The 26986-nt window shown below is 41.5% G+C and overlaps 2 protein-coding genes across 6 annotated transcripts in view; one reads left to right on the top strand and one right to left on the bottom strand.

The window, feature by feature from the left end:
• Window positions 1–26986, top strand: part of MED12L (mediator complex subunit 12L) — a 327428-nt gene that overhangs the window by 127913 nt on the left and 172529 nt on the right. The gene's annotated exons all lie outside the window — the stretch shown is intronic.
• The window catches only part of P2RY14 (purinergic receptor P2Y14), a 59134-nt gene that overhangs the window by 8673 nt on the left and 23475 nt on the right, over window positions 1–26986 (bottom strand). For 2 of the 5 annotated variants that reach the window (XM_030873231.3, XM_030873230.2), the window contains exon 1: window positions 15521–15637. The exons of 1 other annotated variant lie outside the window; for it this stretch is intronic. The gene's annotated coding sequence lies outside the window, so the exon portion shown is untranslated. Of the gene's footprint in view, window positions 1–14943; window positions 15081–15520; window positions 15638–26986 lie in introns of those variants that run through there. 2 more of the 5 variants (XM_060298497.2, XM_060298495.1) reach the window with 2 other exon arrangements.

Here is a 26986-nt window from a genome sequence, read left to right as displayed (position 1 = left end):
TTCCCTGGTGGCGCAGTGGTTAAAGAATCCACCTGCCAATGCAGGGGACACAGGTTCGAGCCCTGGGCCAGGAAGATCCCACATGCTGCAGAGCAACTAAGCCCATGCACCACAACTACTGAGCCTGTGCTCTAGAGCCTGCGAGCCATAACTACTGAAGCCCGCATACCTAGAGCCCGTGCTCTGCAACAAGGGAAGCCACCACAATGAGAAGCTTGTGCACCGCAACGAAGAGTAGTCCCTGGGCTTTCCTGGTGGCGCAGTGGTTGGGAGTCCGCCTGCTGATGCAGGGGACACGGGTTCGTGCCCCGGTCCGGGAGGATCCCACGTGCCGCGGAGCGGCTGGGCCCGTGAGCCATGGCTGCGGGGCCTGCGCGTCCGGAGCCTGTGCTCCTCAACGGGAGAGGCCACAGCAGTGGGAGGCCCGCGTACCGCAAAAAAAAAAAAACCAAAAGAAGAAAGAGTAGTCCCTGACTCGCTGCAGCTAGAGAAAGCCGGTGCGCAGCAGTGAAGACCCAACACAGCCAAAAATAATTAAATAAATTTATAAAAAAAAATTCAATAAAGAAAATGTATTTGGAAAATGAATTGCTTTCAAATCACTCTTTAATCAGTACCCACCTATGATGAGCATTTTCCTTCCTGTTCTTTGTTCAGTTCTTATCTAACGACAGTCTGACAATTCCTTCTCTGTCCTTACAGTCCAAACATCAAAAACTTTGATCCGAGGTGCCCCAAGATCTTTTCATATGAGATAAATATTTGTTTCTAGATGATTCTTCTAACAATAGAAAGTAGTATAGATGTGTGTAATCATTGTGTACCTTTCTAAACTTACTAAAGCCATTTTCTTATTATTGCTGCTTTTATCTCCCTTGCTGTAATGTGTGACTTTTTTTTTTCCCTCTTTGTGGTGCCAATATGTGATATCCTAGATGGTTTCCAGAACAGTCATAAGGGTTGAATAGAAGGAGAATTTATATATGGGCTACTTATTCAGTCTTGTAGTCATATTTTGTAACATTTTATGTTATTCAATACTTTATAACATACTTTATATTTTAAAAATATTTTATACTATTGAATAGTATTAATTAATTCTTAAGTCTGTCATCAGGCTTCTGGCCTTTCTTATTCTATGGTCGGTTGAATATTTTAGAATTTCTTGCATCCTCACTCTAGGTCCTGCCTCTTTTTCCCCAACATTGTGACTCCTTAGGAGTGGGTCAACAGAGTCCTCTGCTTCTAGGTCATAGACCTGTTCCAGGAGAAGTCACTTTAAGCATGCCAGTTTATTTCATAGAAGGGGGTCAGAGGGGAGGGAGGGAGTGTTGGGCAGAGAGAGCTATCGGGCACATGCACCAAGACACATGAGAGGACAGCACAGCAGGGGGGACACGGATTGCCCAAGCTCTTGAGTAACATGATAGAGCCTTGCCAATCAGTTACTGTTATCACCATTTTGCAAATGAGGAAACTGATGCTGAGAATGGTTAAGTAACTCATCAAAGGCGAATTGGGCAGCTAATATGTGGCCAGACAGTATTCAAATTTATGTCTCTTCATCTCCAAGCCAGGTCTCCTCTACTCCTGAGGGAACTCGGGGCAAGCATGTTTTGTTTGTGTTCATGAGTATGTGCATGTATTGCAGGCCCTTCAGCATTTTTCTAGAGTATTGTTTTTAGGAATCACTTATCCAGTATTGTTTTTGAGAGAAGGTGGACATGTGCGTGTGAGTTTGTGAGTATGTCCTTTTTGATCTAGGTGTTAAAGGTCTGCAAGGTGTGGATGCCTTCAGTTTCTCCAGTTAGTCTCTGGGTACCACTGCATACAGAAACTCCATAACGGATGGTGAGTTAGTGTGATGGTAAGCTGATAATGATGCCCAAACCTAGTTTTTTACTTTTAATTCCAACCACTTCCCTTAAAATGCTTTTAGCAGAACTCTTAGCAAAGTGCAAGGCTGGCGCCTCCTCGATCCCGGGTCAGTCTTCACATCTTGTGGTGATGCAAGCAGATCACGGGAGCCGGGGGAGAGGGCGAGGTGTGGCACAGATGCCAAACTTCTGGGGCCGTGGAAATGGCTACCCATCCTAGCCTCCGTACCAGGAGCTGCATCTGGATCGTCAGGATAGACTTTGAGGGATTTTCCACCTACAATCTTTGGTATAGCCCAGGGGTTCTCACCCTTGGCACTACTGACATGTTTTTGAGTTCCAGTTCTTTGTGGGTGAGTGGTCTGGTGCATCGTAAGATGTTTAGCTGCATCCCTGGCCCTATCCACTAGGTGCCAGCAGCACCCATGACTTAAGACAAGGAAAAATGTCTCCAGACATTTCTTAAGATGTTCCCAAGTTGAGAACTACTGAAATAGCCCCTTAATGGTAGTTGTATTTGGTGTCATTTTGATACAGGAATAGAATTTTGTCAGCTCTCTCATTGGTGCTAAACCTGAACTGTATGTTGAGTAACTCAGCAGCGATTAAGTAATTCACATGCTTAGGTCTTGGAATGTGAAGTGGGCTTTCTTTACAGCTCTGTTGGAATAATGGGCAGACAGTGCAGTATAATGGTTAAAAGCATGCATGTTGGATGTAGTGGACCTTGGTTAGAAATATGGCTCAATTTCTTAGTAGCTGTGATATTGGAATAGTTACAGAGTGCCTCCATGTTTCTGTCTTTACATCTCTAAAGTGAGAGGGTAGTAGTTGCTACCTCATAGGGTTTCTATTCCTGTAAGAATCAAATACCTGGTGCCTGGCAGTGTATGACTCAGAGGAAACGTTGGGGGTTCAGGGAGTGACTCAGCTGACAATAGACGAATTGGAGGTCCCTGGGACTCTCAGCCGGCCAGGAATTCCCCTGGGTCAGGCTCCCACGGTGTGCCCTACTTCCCCACGTTTATTTGAGGTTGATGTTCTTCTGCACTGAAACGCAGGGCTGCAGTGTGCTCCAAACCTCCTCGGGAGTCTGGCCCAGCAGTGCTTGCCTCGGGGAAGCTGGGGGAAGGCCATTCATCTTATGGTCCCTGGGTTCTCGTCACAGGAAGCGGCACTCAGCAGCAGGGAGTATGAGTGAAGTCCAGAGCGTTTCATGCACTTACTTGGCAGTCCACACGGGTCTGCATTTTTGATGTGAGTGATGTAAAGCTGTGAAACTCCTGTCTTTAGAGTTTGGGGAACTGATTCCTTTCTCTATCTGGACTTAGGTTGAGCTGTTAGGATTCCTGACTTAATTTTTTCCAGCCTGTTCTTCTGCAGCATTGTTTTGGAATATGTGGTTCTATTCCCTGGGGTGAGGCAAGGAAATGAACCTCTGACCTCTTTTTGCTTTACTGAGATGGTGTTTGCGTTTCTCAATCAGGCGTGCAGTACTCAGTTCCTCAGATCTTGGGGCTTTTAGGGCCTTAACGCATATCCCTTTGCCAGGGGGCTGGGGAACAGATTTTCATTTGTGAGGAACCAACAACTTTACCTAGCTAAATATCAACCAGGTGTATGTTTGTTCAAGATTGAGGCTTGCATATCCCAAAGGAAAAGAATAGAAATATCCAGAACTTTAGATGGGAGTGGAAACACTACAGAGAAGTGATTCTCATACACTTTAAAGCCTAAAATTTATGTACTTCCTACCTGTTGGAGGAATCAGTAACCTTTGATGCAATAAAATATATTGTTACACTAACCTATGAATTGGGAAATGCTTTAAATGAATTTGTATTTTATTAAACACAGCATATGACAATGAAGCAACTACCTTCATTTCAAAATGAGTAGGACTTAAATGTGAAAGATGCATTTTTATGCAGCTTATAGATGGTGCTCAGAGTACACATGGAAAGAAAGACCTTTGCTTTTTATGAGTCCGAGGCCCATCCCAATGGGATCCATTGTTGAATGTAAGTGTCCTCTTTAGATCAATACATTTGTGATTGTTTCACTTTTCATATGGATTTCAATATGAGTTGCTCATATGTGTTTTGAGGATGCTATCTTACATCTTGCCATGCCCTATGGGAGCTATTAGATGCCATTTCACTGTTGCCTCAGAGGTGGTGTCCGAATGGACGGAATCTGATGATAAGAAGTGCTCCTTCCTATCTGTGCCATGAATTGAGTTTCATGCTCATGACCTGCATGGACCAGGACCAGCTTCATTTTACTCCATGGTGGGTTTTTTTTTTTTTTTTTTAATTGCAGCCTACACTGACTTCCTTTCTAATCGTTCTTTATACATTGTTGCCTTCCTCTTTTGTATTTTCAGGCTCTCTCTCACTCTAGAGGCTACTTTCCTTCAAGGTATAAACCTCCACAAGTTCTCAATAAAATTTGTAGGTCTTGAAGTCCTGATACCCTAATAGCTATAAACTTGCTCAAGCCATTTCCAACTTTAAATAACAAAAGTAAAAAATCCTCTGTAGGTGGAAACGTAGCAGTCTCCATTATCAATGAGATTATCTTGTCTCTAAGTATCACTACCCACTAACAGGGACCAAGGCTCCTTGCGGAAGTGACTGATTTCAAATCAGGCACAGGGAAAGGTGAGTTGATACCTTGCAGGCAAAAAGCAAGGAAGTGCTCAGACCAATGAGGAAGTGTTAAGGGGGAGGGGGGAAGAAAAAAAAAGGACATGGGAGCTGACTTGGTGGTACTTCTAAATTCAACAGTTTGGATATCAATAAGAAGGACAGTAATAGATGAAAATACTTTTAAAAACAAACCACATTCAAGAGTTGATAGTGATATTAAAAATACAGACGACAAAGGGAGGATGAAGACAGGGACAAGCTCTTCTTTGTAGAAGAATGTCAGCTAGAAAAGGTGGAAGGAATGATAGAATTAGAAAGTCAACAGTTTTCAACCTCAGTGTAATAATTGATTCAGGCAGCAGTCTTCAGTGTTTGTGAAAAGTCTCTTGGCGAAAGGTTGTAGGAGAACAGGATGTTCCAATCTAAAAGCATCACTCACAGATCATTTAGAATAACAAAGAAAAAAATGGTACCTTTTCATCTGGCAGTCACTGAATGATTGAACTTACCAAAAATGGGATAATTCGATATTTTGCCTCTCAATATGACTCAGTTAGATGTACACAACCTACCTTGTCAAAAAGCTAATCGTGGATAAACAATTGGACAAATTCAGAACATGGATCATTCTATAAAACAACAGCCCAGACTCTGTAAATAAATCAATATCATGAAAAGGAAACAAACATGATGGGGTGGGCGGGAGCAGTTCTAGATCAAAAGAGGCCAAAGAGGAATAATGTGCTGTGTGAACTGATTGGTGGCTGGGGGCGGTAGAGGGTAGCACTATAGAAATTATTTTAGGGCACTTGTGTGAATCTGAATGCAGACTGTATATTAGATGGTGTTATTGAATTGTCTTAATTTTTCTAGGTATGGTAATGGCATGGTTAACTAGGAGAATATTCTTAATCTTCAGAGATGCATATTGAAGTATTTAGGAGGGAAGGGACGTGATTTTGTGCAACTTATATTCAAAATGGTTTAGTAAAAGAAATGTAGTAGAAAATTTAGTAAAAGAAATGTGTGTATATATGTGTGTATACATGTACTTTTCTGCTGGTATATGTAACTATATATGTATACAGGTGTATATATATGCATACGTATATGTATGTATCGTATGTATGTGTATTAGTTTTGAGGGAAGCGTCCCTGGCTCAGTGCCTGACACATAGCAAATGCATAACAGTTCCTCAGACTTCTCTGCTACCCTCCTTACCTTTGCTTCTCATTCACCTCTGGGAGTTTCTCTGCCTGTCCTTAAATTGGTGTTTCTTACTCTGTTCCTGGCCATCTTCTTTTCTCATTCTCCCCATTCTTCTAAGCCAAAATCATCTTTGTTAAGAACATTGCTTAAAACTGTCATCTATAAGACACACTTTTCCTTTCATCTATCACTTATGCCTTTGGCTCCTGTTATCAGGATAGTGTTCTTGGTGTTGGGAATCCTGCCCTTTTAGGGCCCAGAGTCTGGTGGTTCTGGCCTCTGAGCAGCCTCCTCTCCCATCCGCACTGGGCACCTCCGTTTCCTGCGGTTCTGCGTCTCCCACAGCCCCGGACGCTGCGGAGCCTGGCTGCGGCACCTCCAGAGCTCCCGCTGTTGTCTTGTCATCTCTTTCACTCTCATCACATTGTACAGCAGTAACTGCCATCCGTGGGGAACTTTCCCTGGTACCAGACACAGGCAGTGGTAATTGCTCTTAAAAATACCTTTGCTTTTTAATGGACTGCTTGATACTTTGAAAAGAATTTATGCAAAGAAACTAAAGCACAACAAAAAGACCACAGTGCTGACTTGAGAGCCGGAGCCTCACCAGTGCTCCAGCTTCTCCCTCCTCCCTCCTCCCTCCTCCCTGGGCTGTACCTTCCTCCACTGAGAGGGAATCCTGACCTGAATTTTGTATTTCTTATTTCCTGCCTTTAAACATAAATGGTTTTAAATCTATATGAACATAGATTCCATTATAAAAATTGTTCATGGTTCATGGTGTATGTAGTGTTCCAGGACTTTTTTTTTTTGTTTTTATCTCCAGCTCAGTATTATGTGTCTAAAGGAATTGGAAAGTTTGGAAAAGGAATTGGAAATAGTTGGAAAAGATGAAGGTTCATTCACCCTATAGCTGAGCATTTTAATTCCTAAGTATATGCCCTAGAAGTCTCTCTTCCAGAAGCATACCAAGTATGTATGAGAATATCCACGTACAAGGATGCTCATAGAAACACTGTAATGGCAAAAACGTAGAAATAGCTCAACTGATTATTAACAGGAAAAAGGGTTAAAAAAATTTAGTGAACTTTTGTGCGGCACTGAAAATGAACGAACTACAGCTATGCACTTTTAAATCCTCCAGTAGACCTCATAAGACAGAAGTAATCTCATATTATAGTGAAGGAAACTGAAATCTAGACAGCTTGAGTAACTTGTCCAAGGTGAAAGAACTAGTGTATTGTAGAACTGAGACGTGGGTCCAGGTCAGTGTCATTCTAAAGCCTTAACTACGAGGGAATATTGTTTCCTGTTGACAAGTCGTATTTTTATTAGCTTGTCTGTTCTACTGCATGGAGAGAGAGCTTTGTATTTTCATCTAGCTCAGCAAATAGTTCATAGTAGAAGTTGCATGAATTTCTCATGAATGACCTAAAACATTGTTATTTTACCTAGGAAGAAAGCTGTGTAAGGGAGCTTAGTGGCGTGAACAAGTTCTGAGATGGTAACCAGAGCACCTACAATTGAAACCCACCTCTTTTCAAGCCCCCAGTGGCTGTAGCATCTTACCCGTATGTTCTTACCTTGGTTACATGCCTCCCCCTAGTAGGTGGCTAGGAGAGGCCTGGCAGATATAATGTCAGCATAACTTGGATTATTACTATCCCACGTTCCTTATCCAGGGGCCACAGTCGCTCTCCTGGTGGACAACAGAGGCCTCTCATCAGCTGTGTGGCTTTTTTGCCTATAATATGAATCCGCCCAGCCCGCAGCAGCAAAAGCGCCAGCAAGCTTTCTTCTGTCTCTCGAATGTCCCTGACTTGGTCAGCCTGTGGGGAAGTGCAGGTATGTTTGTGTGTATGGGGTAGGGGTGTAGAGAAGGCAAAGTAGCAGATATTTGTCCCCTTTGGCAAGTAAGCCAGTACGTGTCACGAAACATTATTGTGCTGCTTAGTTTTTTGGCCCAGTGAAACAAAAATTGAAAAGAAAAGCAAAACTTAACTGCCTAGCTACCCCCTTGAGCTTTTCCTTGCCTGCCATCCAGCGCTGGACAAAGCTCTGAGCAGGTACATTCTTTTTCTCTGTCCCAGATAAATCGTGAAAGGCTTCTGTTCCTTTGTAAACTGGCGGGGGCTCTTGGCAAGGGTCTACAGACACGACCACAACCAGGTTTTGTCAAGCAGTGCGTAGGAGTAGTAGGAATACCCAGGTGAATTTGCTTTCACACTGTCACCACGGTCATGTTGACACCCACTTCTAGAAAGGTGAACCTCACTGGGGCAGAGGTGCTCGGAGGCCTGGCCTCTGTCTGTGGCGTTGTCTGTCTCTAGCATCTTACTGTGGCTGCCTCATATTGGTCTCTGTTCAAGCGTCACCTTCTCAGGGAGGCCTTCCCAGTTTACGACACCTGACACAGCCAGGAGCGTAGGCAGCGCTCTACACCCTCTCACCATGTTTTGTTTTCTTCAGAGTGGTCTTCGTTATTTAAAGTAGTGTTTATTTTTCAATTTATTTCCTCCATCATCCCTCCACCCCGCCCCCCCCCTATTCCTACTACGCCGTGAAGGTAACCTTCATGAGAACAGAACTTATTTCTCTTGTTCACTGTTAAATTAGTGCCTGGCATATAGTAGATGTTCAATAGATATTTACTGAATTTATGAATGAATCTATCTGTACAGCTTTGGTCAAATTAAGGATTTGATTTACTTAACTGTCAAATGATGAGTCTGTTCAGGACCTCAGAGTTTCACAGTTTCTATGTGCGTAATAGGTTAAAATGTATAGATATCTTTTAAATTTGTTGGTGCATAAAGTTGGATTCACCATAGTCTTATATAACCATATGGCGTATTCTTAGCACGCAAGGTTCATGCAAGGTTGACTCTAAAATTTTTATTTTGTTATTCTTTTTTTTTTTTTTTTTTTTTTTTTTGCGGTACGCGGGCCTCTCACTGCTGTGGGCCCTCCCGCTGCGGAGCACAGGCTCCGGACGCGCAGGCTTAGCGGCCATGGCTCACGGACGCAGCCGCTCCGCGGCATGTGGGATCCTCCCAGACAGGGGCACGAACCCGTGTCCCCTGCATCGGCAGGCGGACCCCCAACCACTGTGCCACCAGGGAGGCCCCTATTTTGTTATTCTTAATTACGTTAATAATCTCCCTCAAACTCAATAACCAAAACAAAAGCCAAGACTTTGACAATTATGAGCTGCATGTAACTGAATTCTCTTTCTTCCCACATGCCGTCTCTCTGGCCACCATGCACCCTGAACCCCATTTTTTTCATTCTCTCGCGGTTTTAGGTTGTTTTGTTACATCTGTATGTATTCCTAAAAGTATGTTGTCGTATGTCTGTGTGTGTATGAAATTGTGATTTTAGAAGAAACATATGTAATCATTTAGTGATTTAGATCATTTAGATTTAGATCCCACATGTTGCCCGTGCTGGTGAGCATTGTTGCCGTAATTCATGTGTTTTGGTGACTGTAAACATTCCATCGTCTGACCATGCCATGGTTCATTCATTCAGTTTCCTATGTTTGGGATGTTTCCAGGTTTTTGCCCTTCTGAACCATGCCAAGGTACATATCCTTGACGTCTCTTGATGAACATGTGAAAGAGTGTCTTGTGTGTATAAATAGAGGATTTAAATTGCTGGATCATAGGTATATGAATGTTAAACTATAGGAAATAATGCCAAACTATTTTCCAGAGTGGTTGCAAATCCTCTGTGGGTACACATCTTCTTCAACGTTTCCTATTCTCGGATATAAAATTTTTTGCTTATGAAATGTTACTACATTGTGGTCCTGATTTACATTTCCATGATCACAGTGATATGGGCATCTCTTCATATGCTAATTGGTTATTTCCATGAAATAAATGTCTAGTCATATCTATTGCTCATTGTTCTTTTGGGTTGTTTGTACTATTATTGATTTGTAGAAATCCTTCAAATATTGTTGATACCTGCTTTGTTGGGTATATGTATGGTGAATAGCATCTCCCAGGTTGTAACTTGTCCGTTTTCCTTTAAAAGTATATTTTGATAAACAAGTTATTAATTTTAGTATATTCAAATTATCAATTTTTTCCCCCCGAATTAGTGCTTTTTTGTATCAAAAGAAAATTTTCCTATGTCAAAGTCTCAACTGAGGTGGCTTCTGGTTATATTGGAGACACTGAAGAAAGGACCCTGTAACAGGGTTTGGCTTTAAATATAACAGAACTATAAAATAGCTAAATGCAAATTTTGCTCAACAGACCTGCATCCTGCCCGTGCTAGAAACAGCATTCAGGTAGTGGCTCCAACTTTGCCTTTCTATTTTTTAACATCTTTATTGGAGTATAATTCCCTTACATTATTGTGTTAGTTTCTGCTGTATAACAAAGTGAATCAGCTATACATATACATATATCCCCATATGCCCTCCCTCTTGCGTCTCCCTCACACCCTCCCTATCCCACCCCTCTAGGTGGTCACAAAGCACCAAGCTGATCTCCCTGTGCTATGCAGCTGCTTCCCACTAGCTATCCATTTAAATTTGGTAGTGTATATATGTCCATGCCACTCTGTCGCTTCATCCCAGCTTACCCTTCCCCTTCCCTGTGTCCTCAAGTCCGTTCTCTACATCTGTGTCTTTATTCCTGTCCTGCCCCTAGGTTCTTCAGGACCACTTTTTTTTTTTTTTTTTTTGTGGTACGCGGGCCTCTCACTGCTGTGGCCTCTCCCGTTGCGGAGCACAGGCTCTGGACGCGCAGGCTTGGCGGCCATGGCTCACGGGCCCAGCCGCTCCGCGGCATGTGGGATCTTCCCGAACCGCGGCACGAACCCGCGTCCCCTGCGTCGGCAGGCGGACTCTCAACCACTGCGCCACCAGGGAAGCCCCAGGACCACTTTTAAGATAACGGTTCTTACAGTATGGTCTGTGGAACCATGGAGTCCTTGACACTCTTTCAGGGGGACCATGAGGTCAGCCCATTTTCAGAAGAATACTAACATGTTGTTTGCCTTTTTCACTCACTGTGCTGACATCTGTAGTATTGGTGCAAAAACCACAATGTGTAAAACAAACCTGCTGGTACTTCAGCACAAATGAAGACCATGTACCCAACTGTCTCTCCTGTAGTCATTGCCTACCTTACATCCATGCAATCTTAGTAAACAAACAAAAAAAAACACAAAAAATAAAAAACTAAGTTAACTTTACAGTGACTGTGTTGAAGTAATACATATTGTCCATTTGATTAAAGTGTGTGTCTTAAATATTTCAAGTGACATTATAGGAATGGCTCACAAAGCACTTCTGTATATGATGGTGGTCTAGAGGAACAACACTTGAGTAGGTTGCGAGCTGAATTAGATGCTTTCTTCATGGAATGCACGTAAACTATAGCAGTTCATACTTGAGTATTTGGCAGACATTTTCTCAAAATTGAATGCACTGAGCCTTCAAGTCAAGGAAGACAAATAGCATTACTTTCCAGTACTTACAATGAAATCAGTGCCACTATCAATACTATTTTTGACACTACATAATGAAAAGTATCTATACGTCAAAATTCTGGATGAATTTTGGTACCTCTTCAAATGACCAAGGATTATATGATATAAAATCTAGCAGGGGTAAAAGATTTATTCCAAGACCAAGTTACGCTAAAGGATTTTAATATAACAGAAATATTCATTGATATGAGTTTAGTTTCTACTGTGCAAACAGCCTTTAAGAAACTGCCACTTTTTGAGTTTTGGTGTGGTACCAAAGAAGAAAATCCAGAAGGCTATGAAAATACTTCTTCCTTGTCCTGTTATATATCTGTGTGAAACTAGATTTTCTTCTGTTTACTTTAACTAAAAGTACATTTTGAAACTGATCCAATGCAGAAGTGGATATGAGAATTTAACTGTCTTAGGCCAGATGTTAAAGAGATAAGCAAAAATGTAGGATAGGGGCTTCCCTGGTGGCGCAGTGGTTGAGAGTCCGCCTGTCGATGAAGGGGACACGGGTTCGTGCCCCGGTCAGGGAGGATCCCACATGCCGCGGAGCGGCTGGGCCCGTGAGCCATGGCCGCTGAGCCTGTGCGTCCGGAGCCTGTACTCCGCAACGGGAGAGGCCACAACAGTGAGAGGCCCGCGTAGCGCAAAAGGAAAAAAAAAAAGTAGGATAATGCCACTTTTCTAACTAAAACTTTTGGAGGGAAATATAATTATTTTTCATAGAAGTGTATTATTCATGTTAACATTTGATGCTATTTTTAAAGCGAATTAAATATTTTTTGAATTTCAGAATTTAAATTTCTAATATAGTAAAGATTGCTAGGTATAACAACATGAAAGCTCTTTGGGCTTCTCAGTAGTGTTCAAGGGATCATGAGACCAGAAGTTTGACAATTCTTGGCTAAAATATATTTTGCTCTATTTTCTAATAAGGTTTTTTGGGGGTTAGTTTGCTTATTTTAATATGTCAGCTCTTAATCCGTCCAATATGTGGCCTGTCTGTAAATACCAAAAAAAAAAAAAAAAAAAAAAAAGACACCAGACCTTTATGAAGAGTGATGAAATGAAAAATGTGTATAACTTCCATCTCTCATTGTAACTCCTACACATCAGATATCTTTCTTTATTTTTTTTTAAGTTTTTGGTAAGGTTGTCTATTTGGTTATCCATCCATCCACCAAACATATGAATTAAGCAAATAATACCTCTCATGTCTTCCTCCCACCCCTTTCTGTATGGGACCACGACCTGTGGGGCTCACGGGCCCTGACCCAGATCTCCACGCTTCCTAGTTGTCAGGCCTACTGTTCTGGCCTGGAGGGACCGGCCTCTTTGTTTACAGTGGTCACTGATGGTTAGTTAGTTGGCACTCAGTAGACATGTTGACAGGTACTCACTACTTGGGTACTGACATGGTGCCCGGTTTTCTGTTGGAATGACAGGAGGTAAATTGGGAGAAGTATTCATTTCCCCTTATTTTGTGAGTTCTTTGGCTCCATGTGTGTCAGAATCAACTCAAGAAACTTCCTATGGGATTTTACTCTTGCCGGTACTACCTCTAACTTAATAAGTTACTGGCAAGGAAGAGTGAGGAATTCCATTTTTACTGAGTAACTCTTAAGGTGCCGGGTATTAGCATGTCTCAGTTAATATCTTTTTTTTTTTTTTTTTTTTTTTTTGCGGTACGCGGGCCTCTCCCGTTGCGGAGCACAGGCTCCGGACGCGCAGGCTCAGCGGCCATGGCTTACGGGCCCAGCCGCTCCGCGGCATGTGGGATCTTCCCAGACCAGGGCATGAACCCATGTCCCCTGCATCGGCAGGCGGACTCTCAACCACTGCGCCACCAGGGAAGCCCAGTTAATATCTTAGTAGCTCTTTGGGGTGACAGATGGAACAGAGGTAGATCAAAGAGGCAAAGGAGCTAAAAAACAAAACAAAAGGTAGCTCAAGCTCACTGTAGATTCAAATTCAGCTGCTTGTCTGCAAAGTGCCTGCTTTTTCGACGAGGTAAAATTGCCTCTCTAAAAACTTGCGTCCCGATAATATTGACTGTTTCATACAATGTGATTACTGCCATTATTGTGTGAGTGCCTAGTTAAGGGGCAGAGCAGTCCTGCACACTCTTGCATCTTCAGCTTTTATTTGTGTATAAGTCATAATTTTTATTGGACACATTTATCTCCTTAGGTCAGAGACAAGATGGGGTAGGTGAAAGGGCATTGGATTTGAGGCCAGATGACTTTTTCCTTTAAATTCAATCCTTGGTCTTTATTAGCTGTGTTATCCTATTTGCGTCACTGAACCTCTCTGGACCCCAGTTTCCTAATCAGTAAAACAGAGGAAATGATAGAAGTTCTTTCCCAGTGTAATTTGGCTGCTGGAAACACCCAGTTTTGATAACAGAATCTGTGCAAAGCCTTTAAAAGCAGAGGAGTACCTATGGGGATAATTAGACGTACTAGGTCTCACTAGCATATAAAAATTATGTAAATTATTATTATTGATGTTTCCCTTGCCCTTCGACTTCTGGGGCTACCTTTTAAGACTGTTTTCCTTTTTATTAGGATGAGTCATAAAATTGCTGATATTTGACTATTTTTTATCTGCAGAAAATGTCCATTTCATACGGTTAGGTTAATGCTGATACATTTTAAATAGTTTTTAGTAAAATTACACATGAACAGTCAAAATAAAATCTATTGTACCAGAGGGCACAGGGCAAAAAGTAAAGAAGGCTTAGATCTTGGTTATGTTTTACAAACCAAAGTTTTACTCTGGATTTTTCTTTCTCACGCTATCTGATGGCACGTGTGAATCCCTAGTAGCCAGTGAAACGTTTTGTGTTGAAGAAGCACTGAAGGCCGTGAAGCATCTTCCCCAGAATGGGTGGGTCTGATACCGAGAGTTGGCCCGAATGGAGGAAACAGGAGTTAGTTGCAAATGCCAGTCTCTTCATTTTAATTATGTTAAGTGTGAGATCTACCTATATGTCTAAATGTCTACACTGTGTATAAATAGATAGATTTTCTCCTGTGAATGCTTTCTTTAAGCGGGGAGAACTGGCAGGGAGGTGGTAGGTATAAAAATGAATGAGAGAAGACTTAAGAGGTTGCTGTTTCTCCATTTAGAGAGTAATTTATTAAGAAGGACGTCACAACTTATAACAAATACTAAATTTAGTGATTTTTAAAATTTTCGTTGGCAGAGGGAGGGAGCTGTTTGTCGTTGGTCAATTATGCTCTAAATCTCCGCCTGCTTTCAGTTGCTTTCAGTTGTAAATTCTTACAATTTCTCCAGTAAATGGGGCTCTTTAAAGAAAGATATTTTCTTTTTGGCTGGGAAATAAACTGGAATGGATTCTAAGCACAAATTAAGTTTTACAATTATCTATTAGTTTAGCACAAATTAGGTTTTAAAATTATCTATTAGTTTAGGTTCTATGGAATTTACTACTCAAATTTCTAGAAAAACAAGCAATAGAAGTTCCACAGGTTACCTCCCTTGTCCCTGCCATCCACAAATTAAACTAAAAATGCTACCAATGATTGACATTTAAGTGTTACATGAAATCTCAGAGGAAGAAATCTGAAGTTAAGAATCAAGAACATGAAAATCAAAACTTATAAGACATTAATAAAAGCTAGAACAGCACCTATAAGGCTTATTTAATTCCTGTTTTTTCCTTTGAAAATCAATTGTGACTCACCGTTAAATCCACACCGGTAGCCCAGGCATTTACCGTTTCAGAGAAGATTTAAAATGCTTCCTCTCATGAAGTGTTTCACTTTGGTTTCAGTTTTTAGTGAGGTTGTGTCCTTTTGTGCCGTTAAACCAAACCTTCTGTTTTTCCCTCCAGCATTTTAGTTCTTAATTGGACTCCCTCAGCTCTGAGGATTACATCATAACCCAGCTGTATTTATGCCCTTTACCATATCCCAAACTGATTTTAACTCACTATCCACATACACACAACACTGTCTTATATTCTACAAGCAGTACGATTACAAATTGTTTAAAATAGGAATTTCCGAAAGCCTATGCATGAACTCATGAAAGAAAATTGTGCTTCATGAAATTAAAAAGAACATTTACAGAGAAAAGGTAATTGGACTTAGTTTAGTCTTTGAACCTGGAAAAGTCACATCTCACCTGCAAATCTGTCACTCTGTTCATTCAGAAAAAGAATTTAGGACACTACGAGCACAACAAGCCGTTTTACAGTGGAATCACAAATATTTAAATCTTTAAATAAACCCTGCATTGGATGGGCTTTTCTTACTTACCAATTTATCCAGTCTCTTATGGTCTCTGAAGGCAAGACTGGATCAGCAACTGAGCGTAACATCTGATGTTGAGGGAAATCTACTTTGCTTTCTGCCTAGACTGCTGGTGTTGACCAGTGGGAAATGCTGCATTAGCTCTCAAACCAAAACATTTAAAGTGCTCTATGAAATGTTGACATCTCGCCAAAGGCTTGAATGTCAAGTACCACAGATGTCCAGTCCTCTTTGGAGCCCAGCTGTACTCTGTGCTTCTGTGAATTGAATCTGATTTGTGCTTAGGGTGACAAATGATCCAGCCTTGACCAAATAGTAGCTGGTATGAAACTGGGTACCAAGAGAGAGGAGAGAGCGACCCGGTAAGCGAGAGCTCCAGCCAGCAGGAGGCTGGATCTTTCCCATGCCTGGCCATGACCTCTGCCTGTGACACTGTTGTAAGAATAGCTTCTGTATTTATTGGGAAGTATTTTCAAGTTGTAATTCACACGGCTTCACCAACTCCTTGAAAACCGTTGGAAAACCAGAAAAAATAGTTGAGAGTCAACCAGACCAGAACATTTCTCACTTTCAGGGGAAGGAGTGGGGAGGCTGTGTAAGTAACATGTTCACCGGAGTGTCTTGACCAGCAGAGGGCAAGATCATTATCAAATGAGATGAGAGATTGAAAGGACCCCAAAGCTCTCTCATTTGGACTTGGGTGATTTTCCTCTCTAGCCTCACCCTGTTCTGGGTGTGGGGGGAGGACAGACACGTGATGCCTGCTGGTGCCCGGCCTACTCCAGGTGTTATCCTCACATATTCCCAACCTGGATTTCGTGCTGTTGGGTCTCCTAATCTTTCTTCAGGTTTCCCTCTCCTCTTAAATTTGGTTTTGGAGCGCCCTGTTTGACCCTAATTTCTGGATTGTTTGCTTATTTAACAAATTGTTGCTGGGATCCTTTACTTTTCTTACATAGTTCTCTGGATTAATGCAGTCACAATGCATCTCTTGGAGGAAGAGCCCAAGTCTCCCATACTCTGTCTACTTTATTTATTTATTTATTTTGGGGGGCATGTTTGGATAATTTTTTTTCATTGGAGTATAATTGCTTTACAATGGTGTGTTAGTTTCTGCTTTATAACAAAGTGAATCAGTTATACGTATACATATGTTCCCATATCTCTTCCCTCTTGCGTATCCCTCCCTCCCACCCTCCCTATCCCACCCCTCCAGGCGGTCACAAAGCACCGAGCTGATCTCCCTGTGCTATGCGGCTGCTTCCCACTAGCGATCCATTTTACGTTTGGTAGTGTATATATGTCCATGCCACTCTCTCACTTTGTCCCAGCTTACCCTTCCCCTTCCCCGTATCCTCAAGTCCATTCTCTAGTAGGTCTGCGTCTTTATTCCCATCTTGCCCTTAGGTTCTTCTGACAATTTTTTTTTTCTATTTTTAGATTCCATATATATGAGTTAGCATAAGGTATTTGTTTTTCTCTTTCCAACTTCACTCAGTATGACAGATTCTAGGTCCAGCCACCTCACTACAAATGACTCAATTTCGTTTCCTTTTATGGCTGAGTAATATTCCATTGTATATGTGTGCCACATCTGCTTTAGCCATTCATCTGTAATGGACACTTAGGTTGCTTCCATGTCCTGGCTATTGTAAATAGAGCTGCAGTGAACATCGTGGTACATGACTCTTTTTGAATTATAGTTTCCTCAGGGTATACGCCCAGTAGTGGGGTTGCTGGGTCGTATGGTAGTTCTATTTTTAGTTTTTTAAGGAACCTCCATACTGTTCTCCAGAGTGGCTGTATCAACTTACATTCCCACCATCAGTTCAAGAGGGTTCCCTTTTCTCCACACCCTCTCCAGAATTTATTGTTTGTAGATTTTTGATGATGGCCATTCTGACCAGTGTGAGATAATATCTCATTGTAGTTTTGATTTGCATTTCTCTAATGATTAGTGATGTTGAGCATTCTTTCATGTGTTTGTTGGCAATCTGTATATCTTCTTTGGAGAAATGTCTATTGAGGTCTTCTGCCCATTTTTGGATTGGGTTGTTTGTTTTTTTGATATTGAGCTGCATGAGCTGCTTGTAAACTTTGGAGATTAATCCTTTGTCAGTTGCTTCATTTGCAAATATTTTCTCCCATTCTGAGGGTTGTCTTTTCGTATTGTTTATGGCTTCCTTTGCTGTGCAAAAGCTTTGAAGTTTCATTAGGTCCCATTTGTTTATTTTTGTTTTTATTTCCATTTCTGTAGGAGGTGGGTCAAAAAGGATCTTGCTGTGATTTATGTCATAGAGTGTTCTGCCTACGTTTTCCTCTAACAGTTTGATAGTGTCTGGCCTTACATTTAGGTCTTTAATCCATTTTGAGTTTGTTTTTGTGTATGGTGTTAGGGAGTGTTCTAATTTCATTCTTTTACATGCAGCTATACAGTTTTCCCAGCACCACTTATTGAAGAGGCTTGTCTTTTCTCCACTGTATATTCTTGCCTCCTTTATCAAAGATACGGTGACCATATGTGCATGGGTTTATCTCTGGGCTTTCTATCCTGTTCCACTGATCTATATTTCTGTTTTTGTGCCAGTACCATACTGTCTTGATTACTGTAGATTTGTAGTGTAGTCTGAAGTCAGGGAGCCTGATTCCTCCAGCTCCGTTTTTTGTTCTCAAGATTGCTTTGGCTATTCGGGGTCTTTTGTGTTTCCATACAAATTGTGAAATTTTTTGTTCTAGTTCTGTGAAAAATGCCAGTGGTAGTTTGATTGCATTGAATCTGTAGATTGCTTTGGGTAGTAGAGTCATTTTCACAATGTTGATTCTTCCAATCCAACACATGGTATATCTCTCCATCTGTTTGTATCATCTCTAATTTCTTTCATCAGTGTCTTATAATTTTCTGCATAGAGGTCTTTTTGTCTCCTTAGGTAGGTTTATTCCTAAGTATTTTATTCTTTTTGTTGCAGTGGTAAATGGGAGTGTTTCCTTAATTTCTCTTTCAGATTTTTCATCATTAGTGTATAGGAATGCAGGAGATTTCTGTGCATTAATTTTGTATCCTGCTACTTTACCAAATTCATTGATTAGCTCTAGTAGTTTTCTGGTAGCATCTTTAGGATTCTCTATGTATAGTATCATGTCGTCTGCAAAGAGTGACAGCTTTACTTCTTCTTTTCCGATTTGGATTCCTTTTATTTCTTTTTCTTTTCTGATTGCTGTGGCTAAAACTTCCAAAACTATGTTGAATAATAGTGGTGAGAGTGGGCAACCTTGTCTTGTTCCTTATCTTAGTGGAAATGGTTTCAATTTCTCACCTTTGAGAACAATGTTGGCTGTGGGTTTGTCATATATGGCCTTTATTATGTGGAGGTAAATTCCCTGTATGCCTACTTTCTGGAGGGTTTTTATCAAAAATGGGTGTTGAATTTTGTTGAAAGCTTTCTCTGCATCTTTTGAGATGACCATATGGTTTTTCTCCTTAAATTTGTTAATACGGTGTATCACATTGATTGATTTGCGTATATTGAAGAATCCTTGCATTCTTGGAATAAACCCCACTTGATGATATTGTATGATCCTTTTAATGTGCTGTTGGATTCTGTTTGCTAGTATTTTGTTGAGGATTTTTGCATCTATGTTCATCACTGATATTGGCCTGTAGTTTTCTTTCTTTGTGACATCCTTGTCTCGTTTTGGTGTCAAGGTGATGGTGGCCTTGTAGAATGAATTTGGGAGTGTTCCTCTCTCTCCTATATTTTAGAAGAGTTTGAGAAGGATAGGTGTTAGCTCTTCTCTAATTGTTTGATAGAATTCGCCTATGAAGCCATCTGGTCCTGGGCTTTTGTTTGTTGGAAGATTTTTAATCACACTTTCAATTTCAGTGCTTGTGTTTGGTCTGTTCATATTTTCTATTTCTTCCTGATTCAGTCTTGGCAGGTTGTGCCTTTCTAAGAATTTGTCCATTTCTTCCAGGTTGTCCATTTTATTGGCATAGAGTTACTTGTAGTAATCTCTCATGATCTTTTGTATTTCTGCAGTGTCAGTTGTTACTTCTTTTTCATTTCTAATTCTATTGATTTGAGTCTTCTCCCTTTTATTCTTGATAAGTCTGGCTAATGGTTTATCAATTTTGTTTATCTTCTCAAAGAACCAGCTTTTAGTTTTATTGATTTTTGCTATCGTTTCCTTCATTTCTTTTTCATTTATTTCTGATCTGATTTTTATGATTTCTTTCCTTCTGCTAACTTTGGGGTTTTTTTGTTCTTCTTTCTCTAATTGCTTTAGGTGCAAGGTTAGGTTGTTTATTCGAGATGTTTCCTGTTTCTTAAGGTGGGCTTGTATTGCTATAAACTTCCCTCTTGGAACTGCTTTTGCTGCATCCCATAGGTTTTGGGTCATCGTGTCTCCCTTGTCATTTGTTTCTAGGTATTTTTTAATTTCCTCTTTGATTTCTTCAGTGATCACTTCGTTATTCAGTAGTGTATTGTTTAGCCTCCATGTGTTTGTATTTTTTACAGATCTTTTCCTGTAATTGATATCTAGTCTCATGGCATTGTGGTCGGAAAAGATACTTGATACAATTTCAATTTTCTTAAATTTACCAAGGCTTGATTTGTGACCCAAGATATGATCTATCCTGGAGAATGTTCCATGAGCACTTGAGAAGAACGTGTATTCTGTTGTTTTTGGATGGAATGTCCTGTAAATATCAATTAAGTCCATCTTGTTTAATGTATCATTTAAAGCTTGTGTTTCCTTATTTATTTTCATTTTGGATGATCTGTCCATTGGTGAAAGTGGGGTGTTAAAGTCCCCTAGTATGACTGTGTTACTGTCGATTTCCCCTTTTATGGCTGTTGGTATTTGCCTTATGTATTGAGGTGTTCCTATGTTGGGTGCATAAATATTTACAATTGTTATATCTTCTTCTTGGATCGATCCCTTGATCATTATGTAGTGTCCTTCTTTGTGTCTTGTAATAGTCTTTGTTTTAAAGTCCGTTTTTTCTGATACGTGAATTGCTACTCCAGCTTTCTTTTGCTTTCCATTAGCATGGAGTATCTTTTTCCATCCCCTCACCTTTAGTTTGTATGTGTCCCTATGTCTGAAGTGAGTCTCTTGTAGACAGCATATATACGGGTGTTGTTTTTGTATCCATTCAGCCAGTCTTTGTCTTTTGGTTGGAGCATTTCATCCATTTACATTTAAGGTATTTATCGATATGTATGTTCCTGTTACCATTTTCTTAATTGTTTGTTATTTGTAGGTCTTTTCCTTCTCTTGTGTTTCCTGCCTAGAGAAGTTCCTTTAGCATTTGTTGTAAAGCTGGTTTGGTGGTGCTGAATTCTCTTAGCTTCTGCTTGTCTGTAAAGGTTTTAATTTCTCCATCAAATCTGAATGAGATCCTTGCTGGGTAGAGTAATCTTGGTTTTAGGTTTTTCCCCTTCATCACTTTAAATATGTCCTGCCCTTCTGGCTTGCAGAGTTTCTGCTGAAAAATCACCTGTTAACCTTATAGGGATTCCCTTGTGTGTTATTTGTTGTTTTTCCCTTGCTGCTTTTAATATTTTTTTTTTGTATTTAATTTTTGATAGTTTGATTAATATGTGTCTTGGCTTGTTTCTCCTTGGATTTATCCTGTATGGGACTCTCTGTGCTTCTTCGACTTGATTAACTGTTTCCTTTCCCATGTTAGGGAAATTTTCAACTATAATCTCTTCAGATATTTTCTCAGTCCCTTTCTTTTTCTCTTCTTCTTCTGGGACCCCTATAATTCAAATGTTGGTGAGTTAATGTTGTCCCAGAGGTCTCTGAGACTGTCCTCAATTCTTTTATTCTTTTTTCTTTATTCTGCTCTGCAGTAGTTATTTCCACTATTTTATCTTCCAGGTCACTTATCCATTCTTCTGCCTCAGTTATTCTGCTATTGATCCCTTCTGGAGAATTTTTAATTTCATTTATTGTGTTATTCATCACTGTTTGGTCTTTAGTTCTTCTAGGTCCTTGTTAAACATTTTTTGTATTTTCTCCATTCTGTTTTCAAGATTTTGGATCATCTTTACTCTCATTATTCTGAATTCTTTTTCCAGTAGACTGCCTATTTCCTCTTCATTTGTTAGGTCGGTGGGTTTTTACCTTGCTCCTTCATCTGCTGTGTCTTTCTCTGTCTTCTCATTTTGCTTAACTTACTGTATTTGGGGTCCCCTTTCCACAGGCTGCAGGTTCGTAGTGCCCGTTGTTTTTGGTGTCTGTCCCCAGTGTCTAAGGGTGGTTCAGTGGGTTGTGTAGGCTTCCTGGTGGAAGGGACTAGTGCCTGTGTTCTGGTGGATGAGGCTGGATTTTGTCTTTCTGGTGGGCAGGTCCACATCTGTTTGTGTGTTTTGGGGTGTCTGTGGCCTTATTATGATTTTAGGCAGCCTCTGTGCTAATGGGTGGGGTTGTGTTCTTGTCTTGCTAGTTTTTTGGCATAAGGTGTCCAGCACTGTAGCTTGCTGGTCGTTGAGTGGAGCTGGGTGCTGGTGTTGAGATGGAGATCTCTGGGAGATTTTCGCTGTTTGATATTATGTAGAGGTGGGAGGTCTCTTGTGGACCAGTGTCCTGAACTTGGATCTCCCACCTGAGTGGCACAGCCCTGACACCTGGCTGGAGCACCAAGAGCCTGTCATCCACATGGCTCAGAATAAAAGGGAGAAAAAGTAGAGAGAAAGAATTAATAGAAGTAGGAAGGAAGGAAGGAAGAAGATAAAATAAACTAAAATAAAGTTATTAAAAGAAGAAATAAGTATTAAAAAATTTTTTTAAGTAATTTAAAAAAATAAAGAAAGAAAGAAGAGAGCAACCAAACCAAAACCAAATCCACCAATGATAACAAGCACTAAAAACTATACTTAAAAAGAACAAAACAAAACAAAACAAAAACGGACAGACAGAACCCTAGGACAAATGGTAAAAGCAAAGCTATACAGACCGAATCGCTCAGAGAAGCACAGACATACACACTCAGAAAAAGGGAAAACATATATATATAGTTGCTCCCAAAGTCCACCTCCTCAATTTGGGATGATTCATTGCCTATTCATGTATTCCACAGATGTAGGGTACATCAAGTTGATTGTGGAGATTTAATCCGCTGCTCCTGAGGCTGCTGGGAGAGATTTCCCTTTTCTCTTCTTTGTTCTCACAGCTCCCGGGGCTCAGCTTTGGATTTGGCCCCGCCTCTGCGTGTAGGTCTCCTGAGGGCGTCTGTTCTTCACTCAGACAGGTCGGGGTTAAAGGAGCAGCTGATTCGGGGGCTCTGGCTCGCTCAGGCTTGGGGGGAGGGCGGGGCAAGGAGTGCGGGGCGGGCCTGCGGCGGCAGAGGCCGGCGTGACGTTGCAGCAGCCTGAGCCGCGCCGTGCGTTCTCCCGGGGAAGTTGTCCCTGGATTCCGGGAGCCTGGCTGTGGCGGGCTGCACAGGCTCCCCGGAAGGGGGGTGTGGATAGTGACCTGTGCTCGCACACAGGCTTCTTGGTGGCGGCAGCAGCAGCCTTAGCGTCTCATGCCTGTCTCTGGGGTCCGTGCTTTTAGCAGCGGTTCGCGCCCGTCTCTGGAGCTCCTTTAAGCAGCGCTCTTAATCCCCTCTCCTGGCGCACCAGGAAACAAAGAGGCAAGAAAAAGTCTCTTGTCTCTTCGGCAGCTCCTGACTTTTTCCCCGGACTCCCTCCCGGCTAGCTGTGGCGCACTAGCCCCCTGCAGGCTGTGTTCACGCAGCCAATCACAGTCCTCTCCCTGGGATCCGACCTCAGAAGCCCAAGCCTCAGCTCCCAGCCCCGCCCGCCCCGGAGGGTGAGCAGACAAGCCTCTCGGGCTGGTGAGTGCCGGTCGGCACCAATCCTCTGTGCGGGAATCTCTCTGCTTTGCCCTCCGCACCCCTGTTGCTGTGCTCTCCTCTGAGGATCTGATGCTTCCCCCCGCCGCCACCTGCAGTGTCCGCCCGCGAAGGGGCTTCCTAGTGTGTGGGAACCTTTCCTCCTTCACAGCTCCCTCCCACTGGTGCAGGTCCCGTCCCTATTCTTTTGTCTCTGTTTATTCTTTTTTCTTTTGCCCTACTCAGGAACGTGGGGAGTTTCTTGCCTTTTGGGAAGTCTGAGGCCTTCTGCCAGCGTTCAGTAGGTGTTCTGTAGGAGTTGTTCCACGTGTAGATATATTTCTTATGTATTTCTGGGGAGGAAGGTGATCTCCACGTTTTACTCTTGTGCCATCTTGAAGCTCCTAACTCTGTCTAGTTTAGACTCATCCAGTTGTGGACTGATGTCATCAACTTTACTCCTTTTACCAGTTTCTTTCCCTTTGTCCTAAGATAGCATGCTTATTATCAGTCATGCTTCTTATCAGTATCAAAATGAAACGAAACCCCTCAAAACTCCGATTGACCTTAAGTCCCTTTTATTTGGTGCTACCTCCAGGGGTCACCCAAGCTATAAACCATTAAATTCTGCTTTACTGTCTCATACCTATCCAATCACAAAAACCTGATGGTTCTTTTTAAACACCTAAATATCTCTTGTCTATGATTCCCACCAAACTCAAGGTCATGTGTTGTCTGTATTCACTTCCTCCAGTCTATTCCCCACCCACAGTGTCTGCCCTCCGGTCACCCATGAGTGGAGTCCCTCTAAAATCTAAGCCTGTCCGTGACCTTTTCGTGGGTCCTTATCACTTACAAGTTTATGCTATTTAATCAAGTCAGGCTTGACACCCCTCCTCCGCTGCCACTGCTTGCCTTGAACTTTATGTCATAGCAGCCCTGACCTCTTTGAACTTCCTGCAACTAATGATGGTCCTTGGGCCTTTCCTTCTGCCTGGAATAACTTTCTGGAATAATTCTCTTCTCCTTTCACCTGTTTCATCCTGAATTTGAATTGTGTTTCTAAAGTTTCAGCCATTCTTGTACAGTTTTCCCCGCTACCCGAAGGCAGAGCATTCCTGGGGAGTCTTTCGTAAGCCGGAATGTCATAAAGTGAAGAAGCCATTACCTTAGGGCCTATCTTGCTAATGGATGCACATAAGTTGAAGTAAAGCACAGATGCTCACAGACACAGTTCAAAGCTGTTGTGGCTTGATGCTGAGCAGCTGAGAATAGTTCTGGAGGAGGAGCTGGGGGTTCGGCTCTCACTACGTGGGGCTGCATGCTGCCTTTATAATGACTGCCTGCAAAACAAACGCTGAACGCTTTTCGCCTTTTTTCATAAAAGCAAAAAGCCTCTGGATTTCTTTCGGTTATTGAAAACAGGTACTAAGTCGATCTTTCATAAAAGCGAAGTGGTGTAAAGCGAACTTGAAAAGCAGGGGTGATACTTGTGTCTTAATTTTTATTATATCCATATACCATCTGCTCTGTTTATTATATCTGATTTTTGTTTACATGGAGTTGCCTTAAAAATTAGGTGTTTAGCTTTATTCTAAGTAAAAAAGACTTTGAAATGATAGATTTTATGTATTTAGTCTTTTAATCAAAATAACTAAGTAACTGTGGAATAAACTTGTCTGAGTTCGATTCTCTTGAGGATTTCTCAGACCTGTGGGAACTCTGCTTTCAGACACTGTTCAGCATACCCTTCCCCTGGGAAGCTGTCCTTTCTTCCAAGTTTTACTTACAGTGCTTGGTATGTTTTCATAAAGGAGACTTTTAAACAACGATAAAGGCCAGAGTAAACATTAATGGGCTCACTTTTACTTTTGAAGGCTTGTGATCCATGACATAAAAACAAACTGCCTTTTATAAATATTCAGTTTGACCTGCAGGAGTGGGTTTGTTTGTCTGTAATCCAGTAACTGCTCTAATTGGCTCAAAGAAACCTTGAGTCAGATGCGTATATTTTTAATACTAAAACTGGTAATTGGGGCTGTACGGATCAAACGTGGTTCCATTTTATGGGATTAAATAATGATTGCAATGTTGAAAGTAACAAGTGCTACATGAGAATGCCAAAGGGGGGAAATTTTCTGTTTTAAAGGAACTTGTACCTTTATACTGGTATTCTATTTTGTAAGCTGAAGGGCGAACTGAAGGTACCTGAAACTCAAATCTCTAAGTCTTATGAGCTCTGTACTCCTGGGGAATTATAAGGAAAAATTATTGACAGAATCCACTAGCACAAAGCCAAGGACTCGGGGAAACCTGGGGGTATGACAGGATCGCTGAATAATGAGATAAATGTCAGTGTCTGGGATTTATGAGTGTCCAACACGAAACAGGCCAGTTTAACCAAGGAAGATGTATTTCTATAAACTAGGTAGTTTAAGAGGTACACTCCCTCTTAGTGTATTTTAGTTGATCATGTCTGTAGTTTTGCACTGACCCATTAACCACTGAACTGTCTGTCTGTCCCAGGAGATGCTCACCCCTCCCCACACTCTCCTGAGTTGAAGTGGGGCAACAGCAGCAGGAGATGTGCATTTGGATGTGGCTTTGACCGTGTCCCTTTTCCAAACACACCATCTCTTCTCTCACCGCTGGCCTTGTTCAGGTTGCTTGCCGGAATGGCCCCTTTCTTCCATCTCTACCTGTTGATCTCTTGTGCATTCCTTAAAACCCAGGCCAGATAAGGAGCTTTTCCTTATCTTCCCACTAAGAATGAATGAATGGTTAGCCCCTCTCTAAACTCCTGTGATGCTTAATTTGAGCTCTGATTAGGAGTAATCACTCCTCAGACCTTGTACTGTATCGCTGATGGTAATGGCCGTCTCTCCTGGTTTTGGGGAAAGGCGGGTCTTTTGCTGATACTCCCTGCATCTGTTATTCATGCAGTCATCTGGCCTGCTGGGCTGGAGGGCAGGTGGTTTTTCTGTAGCCTCTGTCACCCCATATTGCCAGGTTTGCTTCCTGGGCTTAACATGTTACCCGTTTGAAATCCATGGGCACCCTCTCTCCTAAGACTCCAGCTCAGTGAGAAAGGAAGATCTTACAGAGACAAGCATGTGGTTGTATTTAACGAATGAGGAACTCCACTATGTTCCCTTCTTTCTTTTCCTAGTCCGAGAAATCTAAACATCCTTTTAATTTTGATTTCTTTTTGTTGGTAATTCAAATTAAACTAATTTAAATTTTTTTTACCAAAGTCATGCATTTATGTACTTTAAAAAAATCAAATAATTTTATAAAACTTATAATGAAAAAAGTCCTGCCCTTTTCTTTTGCCCCAGTGGGGACCTTGTTCACTTTTGGGGTGTCAATCCCTGTATTTCTAACGTAACTGACAGTTCTCGTCTTCCACTAGTGTCTGTTGACGACTTTGTGTGGAAGATGAAGATTTAGTTTGCTTATTCTCCATACTTCTCTTCACCTAGGTAATTATGTCTATAATTTTTTGCTAACTCAGTATCCTCTATTCAAATAGTTAGAACCATGTCAATATTATTTGTAACCGAGGCTCTTCACTTGCACTGAAAGGGATCGCAATTCCCCAGCTGCCTCTAGTGACCAGGAGAAAC

This window comes from Globicephala melas, chromosome 4 (assembly GCF_963455315.2).
Source record: "Globicephala melas chromosome 4, mGloMel1.2, whole genome shotgun sequence".
Taxonomy (NCBI): domain Eukaryota; kingdom Metazoa; phylum Chordata; class Mammalia; order Artiodactyla; family Delphinidae; genus Globicephala; species Globicephala melas.
The sequence above is the reverse complement of the archived record's forward strand: the minus strand, read 5'-3'. Positions and strand labels throughout refer to the sequence as shown.